The sequence below is a fragment of the Heterocephalus glaber genome, unplaced genomic scaffold (genome assembly GCF_053883595.1).
Source record: "Heterocephalus glaber isolate CG9 unplaced genomic scaffold, H.glaber_assembly_v1.0 deba00001745, whole genome shotgun sequence".
NCBI lineage: Eukaryota > Metazoa > Chordata > Mammalia > Rodentia > Bathyergidae > Heterocephalus > Heterocephalus glaber.
This window is the reverse complement of record NW_028258451.1, coordinates 573,421-586,781: the sequence shown is the minus strand read 5'-3', so window position 1 is coordinate 586,781 and position 13,361 is coordinate 573,421.

Here is a 13,361-nt window from a genome sequence, read left to right as displayed (position 1 = left end):
AATACATAGCCATAGCTCCCTTTTCATACACATGCGGGAATTCATAAATTTTCTTTTCCACATTTTGGGTGTCTCCCATGTGTCATAATTTCTTCTGTTTTTTCTCCTTTCACTTACAAATGTCTGAGAATTTCATTCTGTACTCATTCTCTCTTCCTCTTATCTCCTCTGCCTTTGGTATAAGATTCTACTCCTTTTAGTAAATTGCCCAGTGGATTCATTGCTTTTCTTTACTAGAAGATGGGTGGCAAGCCAATGACGATACAAAATGGCACCAAGAAAAACAAATCAGCCTTGAAAGTATGGAGTCACCACAAATATAATGCTATCAGGAGCTCTTCAGACCCCTGAATACCTGTAGGGAGAACAACGGGGAATAAGAAAAAGAGACAGAAACAATATTCAATGTGCAGTGGGGGACAGAGAAGAATTGATCTCTAGTGGACAGGCTTCAATGAACTCCACAGTGGACCTGCTTGTATTAATAAGTGCAGGGGAGGGGATAGTATACTATTCCAGGAACAGATACTGCAGTAAGTTTAGAATAGCCAGATAGGGACCAAGTTTAGTATCTCAAAGGGAAACAAGTTAAGGTCCTTCCTCAGATTAGGATGTCCGCATTTTATATTGCCCTCAGCAGAATATTATCTTGCTTGAGGAGTGCTATGATTATGGCTTTCCCACCTAGCCAGGAAGTCTGCAATCTTTTGCAAAGTTCAGTTTGTTGTTCCCCAGGCAAGTTAACACTGGCCTTGGGAGTGCAGGGCCTGTGGCCTGGCCCCTACTAATTTATACATATCATGGCTGGTCCCCAACATGATGCACTTGGAAAAATAATATCTAATCTGAGCTCCAACCTTGAACTCATTCTTTTGTGAAGTTTTTTTTTTTTTTTGTACCTGGGATCGAACTTGGGACCTTGCACTTGCAAGGCAGGCGGTGGAACCACTGAACTAAATCCCTAGACCTCTTGAACTCACTTTTGCACAAAGATCTCACACATTTGACACACTTGGGAAACATCTGAAATCTACTATAGAGCACATTGTTCAGAAAAGAAGTTTTGCAAGAAATGAAATTGAACTTAATGGATATGACAAATTTCTTTCTTTATAGTAAGCATGAGGAAATTCATTGTAGAGAACAATACAGTGACTATAACTAATGTGTAAAGGCTTTCACCCAGAAGTCTCAGTTTTTAGACACCGAAAAATGCAAACAGGAGAACAGCACTAATATACTGTAGTGACGGTTGGAAAACTTTTCCCAGAAGTCAGACCTCACTAAGCATCAAAGAACACAGGAGAGAAAACTGACCTGTAATGTCAGAAAGCCTTTTGCCAGAAGTCTCACCTCCTTCTACATCAGAGAACCCATACAGGAGAGGAGACTTATGAATGCAGTAACTTTGGGAAAGCTTTTCTGGACAAGTTATGCCTTCCTAAGCATCAAAGAAAGATGGATGCAGTGGCACACACCTGAAATCCCAGAACTCAGGAAGCTGAGGTGGGAGGACTGTCATGAGTTTGAAGACAGCCTGGGCTACACAGTGAGTTCAAGGCCAGTGTAAATTATACATCAAGACCCTGTCTCATAAAAAGCATCAAAGGATGCAAAGAGGTAACTGTTCTCTGTCCATACTTTATATTTCAGCATCCTTAATATCCAGATATGATTATGATAGTTAAATCTACTCTACTCACTTCAATATTGGTGTAACTAACCTTTCTGGGTGTTCAACAATGGAGACTTGGAGATCAAAGCTAAAAAATATAACCAGGCTAAGAGAACAGCTGGTATTTTGTTCCTGGCTCTCCAAGGTCAACCAGGACCCAGGGCATGATGGGACCCCTCTAAAAGGAGTCTACAGCTTCAGTGATTCATTCAACCTTGTGAACAGGGCAATTGCTAGGCCCCAAAGGACAAGAGTCAACCAGTGTACATTCTGCTGAAAGAAGGGGCACTAAAAAGAGAAACATCTCCCATACTTCCAAGGGAGGCCATATGGTCAAGAAAGACCATAACCATCCTAGCAGATGACATTGATAAAACAAAAGACTATGTAAGAGGTAAGAGCCTCTGAGCTTAGTCCCAAAAATAATCCCTGAAGAGCCTTAACTGACCTTGAGGTACAATCTTTCTCTGTCTCTCTCAGTCTCTCTCAGTCTCTCTCTCTCTCTCTCTCTCTCTCTCTCTCTCTCTATATATATATATGTATGTATTTATGTCTATATCTATATCTGATCTAGAGAGAGAGGTTAAGAGAGAAAGAGATAAAATTAACAGAAGTCTCATTTTAACTTGGTCTTAAACATCCAGCAGAAAAGTATAAAAAAGAAACATTGAGAGAGACAATAGTAGTAATACAGGATAGATATAAAAGGAGTTCCAAGTACTACACTGATCCCTGCTGCCAGTCTCCAGGTACACCTATAGTCTCACTATTAAGGTTTGACAAGGTGGCAGCTATGGAAGCACAGCAGGAGTCTTTAAATTCCTTAGCTTCAGTAGTCCTTCAAAACCACAGTGCTGTGGATCTTTTTATGGCCTAAACCAGAGGGACTTCCAAATGAATGCATGAAACTTGTTGTCTTTAGATAAATAATTCACATCAGGTGGAATAAAACCTTAAAACCATGAAAAGAAACATCAGAATGGCTCCTCCCCTGTAATCACCCCACCTGTCTTTCATTCTGGTTCTTACGTGTGGGCTGTACATTCCTAATCTCTTGGTAAAATCTGTTTCTTCTCCTTTAGAGACTATCAAACTCTAAATGGTCATACAGAAGATGAAACTGACAATGAATGTGTCAGACTCCTTTTACCAAGGTCCGTTAGACTGATCCTCTGAAGAGAGTCTATAACTCCTGAAACCCAGCCCAACTGATTTTGAGGGCTCAGATTAGCTCTCTGACTGTCGGCCCCTACACAGACCCATCTCAGCAAGAAGTTGCAGGATTGATCTTGGCCCCTTCTTCCATTACAGTGGTTAGGGATGCTTCTTGAGAAGGTGAGGAGTGTTATAGTTTAATTATTTATCTTAACAGTAGTCAGAGCAGCCTAAGATAAAAGAAAACAGCACACACTGAGTTAAAAGCTATTTCAAAAAGTTTGTTAAACTTAGAAATGTAAAAGAAAATGCAAGAGAAAAGATAGCAGATTAGGATAAGAATGGAGGCTAAGGACCTGTCTTCCCAGCTAAGTTACTTGACAACTCCTCCCTAACATCTGGATTGGAGAAACCTAGAAACGCAGAGTACATGATTTCTAGCTATGTAAGTAGCTGTTTTTTCTTTAAAATTTCTGTGTTCGGCATGTTTATATAAGCCCCCCCCCAAAAAAACCCCACATTGAATGGTACCATTCAGGATCCCCTCTTTGTAGATAACCACAAAGAGCTTTTTTCTCCTCCTCCTCCTCCTCCTTCTCCTTCTTCTCCTTCTTCTCCTTCTCCTCCTCCTCCTTTTTTTTTTTGGTACCAGGGATTGAACTCAGGACCCTGTGCTTGCAAGGCAGGCAGCAGAACCACTGAGCTAAATCCCTGGCCCTTTTCTTCTTATTTCTAATAAACACACTGCTAATTTCCTCCTTTGGCCTGCAATTTTCATTCTTTGACTTTGTGAGACAAAGAACTCAGATTTATACAACATTAACTGCTTCAATAGTCTACATAAATCAATGTTTTGTGTATTAGATTCTAAGTCATCAAATTTCTTAGTACAGGGCCAAATAGGTAAGTATGTTAGGCTTTGCAGATGACATACCATCTCTGTTGTACATTGTATTTATTTCACCCTTTTAAAATGTAAAAGCTAGTTTTAGCTCAAGGGCAAAGCCAAAACAGGTTATGGGAAGAGGAAGGGAGGCAAGGGACAGGAGCAGTGGATCTTGTCACAAGCCATAAAGCCTCCAGGACCAAGGTCTGCTCCGGGAAGTGGCAGGGGAGGCTAAAGAAAGGGAGGCACCATCCAGAATGCACAATGGGCTTCAATACAAGTAGTAGCTTCCTGGACAAGTTACCCCAAGCTGGTGGCTCTGTTCCACATTCTAAAAACATAGTTTTTTAAAGTTTTAAACAATTCTGTACAGTTATATTGACCAATTTATATTGTCTTGGTAGTGTTTGATTTTTCTCTGCCATAGCTCACTGGTGCTAGAGTTGTGGGAGCTAGGACTCAGGCACAGGGCAAGGGGGTGATGAGCAGAGAGGGACCAACAGAGACAAAACAGCATGTAGAGACTCCAGCTCTTTCAGATCTCAGTTGCAAGTGGAGGCACTGCAGCCTTAACCACATCATCCTGAAAAGACTGGCTATGCCTGATTTCTCAGACTCTCTGCATTGTATTGCTTGTCTTGGGGTCACTGGGGAGCTGGTTCCTAATACAGCAAGGTCCTAACCCCATGAGGAACTGGGGCCATGTCTCTATTCTACCTTTGACAAAAGGTTTCATACAACACATGTAGGCCGCTGTATAGAGTATAGGTGAGTTTATTGCAAAGTGATAAATTTTCAGAGAGCGAGAAAGAGAGAGACAGAGACAGAGAGAGAGAATGAGAATGAGAGACAGTATGAAGGTGGGCAAAGGCCAAGATAGCAGTTGCTCTGAATGGGATCTCAAGTTACATTTTATGATTAACTGGCTCTTTCAAGAAATATCCTTTCCTCCCTCTGAGGTCATTGCTCTTTTACAAGGAAAATGGGCTGTGTTGACCCACTAGGCCCTTGCATTGCCCTAGGTAGCTGTTTTCCATTTCATTGTTTGAGACTTTGAGGTTTTCCAACTCCTCACCCATACCCAGAGGAGGTTACATTCTCTTGGGCTAAAGTTGAAACCATAAACTTGTATGCGCTTTATCTAGAGCTAATGATTAAGAAAGGAAAGGAAAAGAAAAGAAGTAACAGTCTTCCATGCTTTTCAAGTAGCCCCAAGCCACCTGTCTCCAAGCTGTTGACCTCTAACTTTCTGCCTAACACTAGTACAGGACCATAATGATAAGAGACAAATGCCAACGTGTACTGTTACTGGGCTGGCAGGAAGATTCCTCGATCCTTGAATCCTTGATGAAACAATTCAGCCAAGACACACAAAAGCGTTGTGAAAGTAAAGGCAGCATTTATTGCAAAGCACAAGGTGAAAGTGCACCCTTAAGGGAGAGGGCAGGTGAAAGCAAAGGTGGGAGCTGCACAAGGTGAGAGTTCGGATTTTTCTTATACGTAAGACAGTAGCTCCTGGGGCTTACGAAGCTGTGATGACCACCATTGCTCTGTTTTCCTGATGGTCATACTTACTGACATCCTGTTAGAACTTACAGTGGAATGTCTTTTACTGTTACAAAATGCATTTGTTCTTTCCAAACCATCAGTGTTTCCTTTCCTTCTGTGATTGTCCTAGAGGATTTAATCATATAAACTGTTTTCAAAAGTAAACGTAAGAATTTTGATTCTGGTCTTAGATTCATGTGTGTACTGTGGGTAGATCTTGAAATGGTACTTCTGTTTCCATTTTTTGTTATCAGTAAGACATTGGGCTCAGCAACCAGGAGTGTTGAATGTTTTGTTTAATCTCCAGATTCGTTACAAAAAGTAAACAAACGAGAATAAATGACCCTCAAGTTCTGGCTGACCACACAGTGCAGCTCTGCACACTGTCTGGCCTTAAGATTCCACTGTGCTGTGTGGGGACTACTTTGATCTGAGATCTAAAAGATGATTATAAATGTATCATGCACTGAGGTCTTTATTTCTTTGTTTTACTGTAACTGGGGAAGAATGTTATTTTGATTCCCTTTGTCTTGCAGGTCCGCTAATATCTAACTACCTGTCTGACAGTACTAAATTTACTAATAAGGCCAGAGGATGGAGGGGAGGAGAGATAAAAGAAGTTATTTAGCCAATAGCTTCAGGCCAAACCGACCTTGACACTGAACCCCCAGCCCACCATCAAGGCACCATCAGATTTTGTTTACCCCAACCAATCAAGAAGCAACAAATACTTTACTTTTTCTTTTCTTTTCTTTCTTTTTTTCTTTTTTTTTTTTTGAGGCAGGGTCTCTCACTAAGTAGTCCAGGTTAGCCTCAAACTAATAGCAATCCTCCTGCATCAGCTTCTCAAGTGTTGAGAGTACAAGTGTTCACCACTCTGCCTGGCATGAAGCAACAAGTACTTCTTATGGACTGTCCTCTTATTACAAAACTGCGTGCTTTGAGCTGTGTCACACCTCTTACCTGTAGACAATGTAAGCTCAATGTCAACAATGTATGCTTCTTCCCAAATTTTCATTAGAAAATACTCCAGGTTTTTAGAACTAGCAGAACCTTTTCCAGCTGCTATCTAGTCTTGCTACTGAAGGCTCAGGGGGCTTTCCCTAGGACTGTTCCTTTCCTTCTGCCTGCGTCTGCCATGGCTCATATCAAAGATCAGTTTCTATCAAGGATTTTGGTCCAATACATTTCATGGACCACAATTCAATATTTCATATGTTGTTTTCCAAACAGGCCTGAATCAAAAGGATAACTTACTGATGAATATATATTTTGAATGTCACCTATACCTGTGAAGTCTAACCTCACTGGCTGAGATGCAGGGACTTGCCATGAGTCCTATAGCCCAAGCCAATTTGTCCACCATTTTCCTTTCCTCAAGCCATGTTCTCTGTTGCAGGGACACCTGAAGTCCTCCCAAGATGGTCATGCTTATTGGGACAAGTCTAGGAATTTCTTACCATAAATTTGTGATCCTAAACTCAGTTCTTTTCCTCTCTTGCTGTTGTGGACCCAGCCAGTGGTGGTGGCAGGTTCCTATAATCCCAGCATTCTGGAAGGCTGATGTAGGAGGATTTCAAGTTTGACCCCAGCCTGGGCAACTTGCCAACTTAGCAAGATCCTGTCTCAAAATAAAAAACACAAACAAACAAGAGTAAATGACCTTGAAGTTTACTGTGCTAGGAATGTAGCTCAGTGTGAAGGCCCTGGGTTCAATCCCCAGTATGAGGGTGGGGGGAGGAATTATGGAGCCAATAACAAGACCAAGTCCCAAAGAGCAGCAAAGGAGATTTGTATACCTGGTAAAAAATTAGTGAGGATAAGTCTCAAATCAAATTTTCAACTCATTAGGGGTGAAGAGCTTATAGATATAGGCTAAAAGAAATGAGGGGGAAGGGTAGGCTAATAAAGGGTGTGTGTGGTTCTGTCTTTTCTGAAAACTTGAGCCACCTCTTTCTGTTGCTTTTATAGTTCTTTCTGGCCATTGTCATGGCAACTGTTAACTATCATGGGCCCGAGGAGTTTGTCATTTAGCATATATATGCTGTTATAATGAAATGCAAGATTATCTGGGACTCATTCTGGAAGCTATTTTAGATCCAACCAATTTCTGCTTGACAACTTGAAGAACCTTTGACTTACAGGCATCCTGGCCTCAAAGATAATCGAGATCAGGGCAGGATAGAAATTCAGCTACATCAAGCCAAGCAGGCAGTAGTACAAGATTGGGGCAGGGTGTCATGTTTGCTTTGGATAAGCTCCAGCCACTGAGAATTTGTGCAGTCTTTGCCTTGCTGGCCACACTTCTACCCTCCCAGTATAGGGTCTGCAGCCTCAGGATAGGCACCACTTCAATGCCTTTTCACTGTCTTCAAAGTTAGAATGGAGACTAATTCTGAAAAAATTCCAGAGTAAACAAAAACAGTTAGGCATTAAAAATAGCCCCAACTTTGCTTAAATTACAAACATAAGGGGGACCTAATTGAGTCATTTCTGGTAAATGCTTGTGGTAGAGAAAAGCAGAACATAATCTTAGCCAATCAGAAACTGACATATAATTGACATAATTATACTCTTTCCAATAAAGCAAAAAAGGGGCATTTTTATATCTAACTGTTGTACCAAGCGAGCCGGTAAATCATCAAACACCGGGACAAACGACAAAGTTAAAACTGAAAGTTTATTCACCCGCGAGGACTCCACCCTCTAGTAGAGTGAAGCCCCGAGGCAGGAAACAGCACAGTTTTTATAGGTTGTGACAACAGCACAGCTTTTATAGGTTGTTATTTAAAGAAGTTCAAGGGGGGGTCAGCATGTTCTTAACCAGTTGCAAAATATTTTTTACAACAGCTATCTTGCTATCTTGTCAGGTTAGGACATTTTGTGGTTAGAGGGAGGCACCAGGCACCAACCTTTTCCGAGAAGTGACGAAGCAAGTTTACAGAAGCAGAGCGAGCGGTTACAAAAATGAGGGGAATTTCAGCACTCTGTAAGAGGAGGGACATGAGGGGAGTTCACTCACAGGCCAAGATGGCGTTTCTTAGGTTCACTTTGATCTCACACTAACCAATCAAATAACTTCTTTGTTTCACTTCCTTACTCATGCTAATCTGCTAATCTTCTAATGCTTAGGTATAGGAGTGGTAGCCTTTTTTGGTCGGATGCTTCCTAATTCATGAATTTGTTTTGCTCAGATAAATGCATGACATTTTTATTGTACCTCAGATTTTTGTTTGAACATAAGCCATCCCAGGTTAGTGACATAAAAACCCAATTCCTTTCTGTTACTGATTGGCTGGTGGGTTCTTCTCTCAACCCAGAAAGAATTACAAGGTAGAGTCAGAAGAGGACTCAGAGGAAGAGCAGAAAGTGTTGTGCCAGGCGGGGGTCTGGGCAGCTAGGGATCTTCTCGTGGAAAGACCCTCTGCCCTTTGGGGTTCTTGTCCCCACCCTGCTGAGGCAGGGAAGGGTAGGGCCTGGCTGACTGAAATCCGAAGATCCACCAATTGGAGAATGAGGTAGTCAGATCGTCCCACGCAGAATGAGGAACTCAGAAGCGAAAGTAGTGTGAGACAGAGGTTTACTAATAATATTGCAACGGCGGGGACAGAGCTGCTGAACAGCAAGCTGTATGGCAGGGAGAAGCTTGCAATGAGCTTTGCTCTGGTCAGTCTTACAGGGGTAAACTGGTCTGGGGTAAGTTAAGGATTATGGGGTCTTCACTGATTGGTGTGCTCTAGGTCAATCAGGGTCTTATCCTTTGTTGCTTGGATGAGTTGTTCCTAAGGTGAGCTGTTCCTAGGGTGAGCTAAGGTTCAGGTCTCTAGAAGCTTTCCAGTGAATGCACGCAAGCCGGTCTCTAAGAATAACTGTTGTACACCCGCAAAGGTTTCACAAAAGACAATTTCCAGTAAGAAAGTGGTCATTTCTATAACTGTCTGCCATGTCAGCCGGGCCATGTTAGCCCTATGTCTCTGGCTACCTCCTGTTCTCACTGCCTCTACAGCTTGGCCCTTCCCTTCCCTGCCTGTCCCGTCTGTGGACCTCCGACTGCCAGAACACTTCCCACACTTCTTCCTTCATGGGCCAGTGCTACTTTGAGAAATCTTCTTACCCTCCCAGTCCTCAACTATTATTGTTGGGAGCCTCTTGTTAGGTTAGGAAAATGACACTCAAACCTTAGAAAACGGGGGCTAAGCCCAAGCAAGGCCAGCAGGGAGGGCTCGTGGTTCACTCTCAGCAAGCCTGGGTTATCTCCCTGCTTCATTTTATGTACGGCAAATATTCCAAGATGGCCTCCCCCAAGGAGGCTCACAATGGGCGCGGACATATTGCTCGCTAAGGAGCCTACGAAATCCAATCTCGTTGGCGTCCTTACGTCCTCGTCGGCCGCCGTAGGTTTCCTGGATTTAAACGCCAGAAACGGAGGCACTCCCAGAATTCGCCTAGCCACCTGTAGATCTTGTTGGCCTAACCGGAAGCAAGTGAGTGTGTGGGTTTCTTCGTGGAGTACGTTAAGAGGCGGAGCGGTGTGTGTAGAGAGGAACTGAGGGGTGCAGGACGTGTGTCTGAAGTTGGGGCGTCCTGCGGACCAGGTTGGGAGGTTGAGTTTGCCACACTCTTGCAATCCATCAGTTTCTGAGAGCTTTCCAGAATGGTGGTTCCTGTTCCACTGGCAGTGCCACAGGCATCCCTGTGGGTTGCATAATCATTTTATACAGTCCTATGTCTATGTTTTGTTTGATCTACAAGTCTCTTATTCTCTGCCACCAGTCTCAGTATTTGTTATTGGTTGATTTCTTTATGATAGCCATTCTTTCTGGAATCAGATAGAATCTCAATATTGTTTTAATTTGCATTTCTTGAATGGCCAGCGATGTTGAACATTTTTCATGTATTTATTGTCTGTACTTCTTCATCTGAGAGTTGTCTGTTTATTTCAGATGCCCTTTTTTCTTTTTGGTATTAAATTCTTTTATTGGTACATTGTAGATATACAACACAATTACATTTCTCATTGGGAATTGTACCTTTATATAATGCATCTTGGTTCTTATTTTTTCCCCATTCCTAGCCCTCCCTTCACGCCCTCCACCCTTCCCTATTTACAAAGACTTTATTTCCATTTTTTTTCCATTTCTCCTCATTTTTCCTTTCCCTTCTTTCCTTTCCCCTGCCCCTCCCACTACCCCTACCCCTTTGGACCTTTTCTTCCTATTTTACATTATCGATTATTCATTCTAATAATTGGTACATTTTAGGTATACAATATAATGACATTCATCCGGATGCCCATTTTTTGATTGGAACTTTTATTGGAAGTCTGATTTTTTTGAGTTTTTTGTAAACATTATTCCTCTGTCAGAGAAGCTGAAAAATTTTTTCCCCATTGTTCAGGTTGTCTCTTCATTGTATTGATTGTTTCCTTTGCTGTTCAGAATCATAACTTGATATAATTCAATTTGTTGATTCTTGATGATATTTCAGTTGGGGTTCTGTTTAGAAAGTCCTTTTCTATGCCTAACTCTATAAGAGTTTTACCTATTTTGCTTTCCAGTAGATTAAATATTTCTGTTTTAGTATCTATTTCTTGATCCAATTTTATTTCGTTTTTGGTGCATGGTGATAGATATGGGTCTAGAGTCAATCTTCTGCATGTGTATAATCAATTTTTCTAGTACTGTTTGTTAAAGCGGCTATCTTGCCTCCAGCATATGTTTTTTGACCCTTTGTCAAGGATTAGATGACTTAATATACTTTGGGTGGTTTCTTCATCTTCTATTGTGTTTCACTGTTGCCCATGTCTGTTTTTGTACCCATGCCATGCTGTTTTTATCACTGTGGCTTTATAGTATAACCTGAAATCCAGAATTGTGATGGTTCCTTCTTTGTTTTTCTTGTCCAGGATTGCTTTTACTATTCTGAGTCTCTTCTGGTTCCGTATAAACATTACAATTCACAGAAGCTAAATCTTGGAAGCTCCCCACCTATCCATCAACAGATGAATGGATAAAGAAAATGTGATATCTATACTTAGTGGAATCTTATTTAGCCATAAAGAAGGATAAATTTGAGTCATTTTAGGAAAATGAGTACACCTTGAGAACATAATGTTATGTGAAATAAATGAGAAACATGAGCTTATATATCACCTGGGTTCCCTTATACAAGAAACCCAAAGAATAAATAATTTAAAGGGAAAAATAAAAGATTGAACATAGGAGACAGATCTTTTGTAAATGTAAAGGGGATAAAGAAATGGAAGAAGGGGAAGGTAGAAGAAAAAGGGGAAAAACAGGAAGTAAAAGAATTGAGAGGTGTAAATGTACAAACTCTCATTATGAGTGTAATTATTACATCTTGCAAAAATGTTCTAATAAAAAGTTAAAAATAAAAAAGAATAATAGCACATGACCTCTTACAGACAATTGCAGAGTTTTGTTTTGTTTTACAAATTATGAGCACTTGATTAAATTTCTTACACAATGTTTAATGTGGGGCTGGGGATTTAGCTTAGTGGCACTGCACCTGCCTTGTGGGCACAAGGTCCTGAGTTCGATCCCTAGTACCAAAAAAAAGTTTAATATATATACTAATTATTAGAAATCAAAGCTTATATTACCCTAGTATTTGAATAATAGGCTACTTTTGGTTTTCTCTTTACAATAAAAAGCATGGTCAGTGAATTTGAAGTAGCTATACTCCTTTATTAAAAGATCTTTAAAATGGTAAAAAAAAAACCCCACCAAATTCTACAAACAGGCAGATGTAGGTCGGTCATTTAATGGAAGACTCAATATCACAAATTGTGAACATGTAGAAAACCACTGCAAAAAATGTAGGGACTGAGTGAACATAACTCTCAGGCACTTCTTGAAGAAATTGATGAAACATGAATTTCACTCATTAAAAGTATACAGATCAGCAATAGTGAAAGCACTAACATAAAAGCAAGTCTATTCATCCATAGAAATAAACATTTTCATTGATTATAGGAATTTTTATTAGAGAGCCTAATATAGGTGCTAAAGCAATGACAATGTAAAAATTATAATGCTAATGTGGAGATAAATGGGAAAAGAAAGAAGAAAGTAGTGTAAGAACACTGAGCTTTTCATTTCAGCCTAGGAGGAAGGTAAACATCGTCTAACTTCACTTATTTTATTTCTTTTTTTTACCTTCACTTATTTTAAAAAATTCAAGTGGACTGGTAGTATAGTTCTCATGTAGGGCTTGTGCTGAGCATGCAGGAGACCCTGGGTTCCATCCTGAGTATCCCTCCCCAAATAGTAGATAAGTATATAAAAACTATAAAAAAACATTGAGAAAAATCCAATGCTGAGGGTAGAAGAAGCAGCATTGGGCCTATGTGAATGATATCATTTCTCAAGAGTAGAGCTCCAGCAGTACTTAAGGTGCCTCCAGAATGGCAAATGGGGTCACTTATATTCTCTGCTGCCTTGTGCTTCCCCAGGACAGTTGAGAAGGACAAATATGGGAATGGCCCGAGGGTTGAGTGGTCAGGAATTCCCAGGGCTCTTGCCAGCATGTGCTGTGATAGCCAACCCAACTCCATCTTGAGCCTCACCACCATTTTGTGCTTGTTCTGGACAAAGCACCCAAAAGCCACGTCCTGTTTGGCAGAAAACTTGCTGCAGCTGCAGGATGTCTTGTAGCTCACCTGGTGGGTGAAACTTCCCTCTTGCCCTCCACTAACCTGGCATGGTTCTGCTTCTGTAAAATTCTGCTTGCTCTCCCCTTGAGACCTTCCCAACTGAAAGCATGGTTTAAAAGGACAAACCAAACCGCTTCTTGTGCCCGAGAGTTCTTTCCAGGCACTAGACCCTCTCGGTCACCAGCTTTAAGTAAACAGACCCAAATCTGACTCAGAGTGTGGCGCATCTCTATAGTTCCAACTTGCTCAGTTAGAACAGTGGGACTCGCCCTGTGTCCGAGCTCTCCCAAGATCCAGCTCCCAGGCAGCTCCCAGGCAGAGGCTGTATTCTCAGCAGTGCAACACCAGAGCTCACTGCTGTGACCTGATGGGAGCAGGACACAGACAAGGGGTTCCACTCTGCAGAACCCACTGACACCATC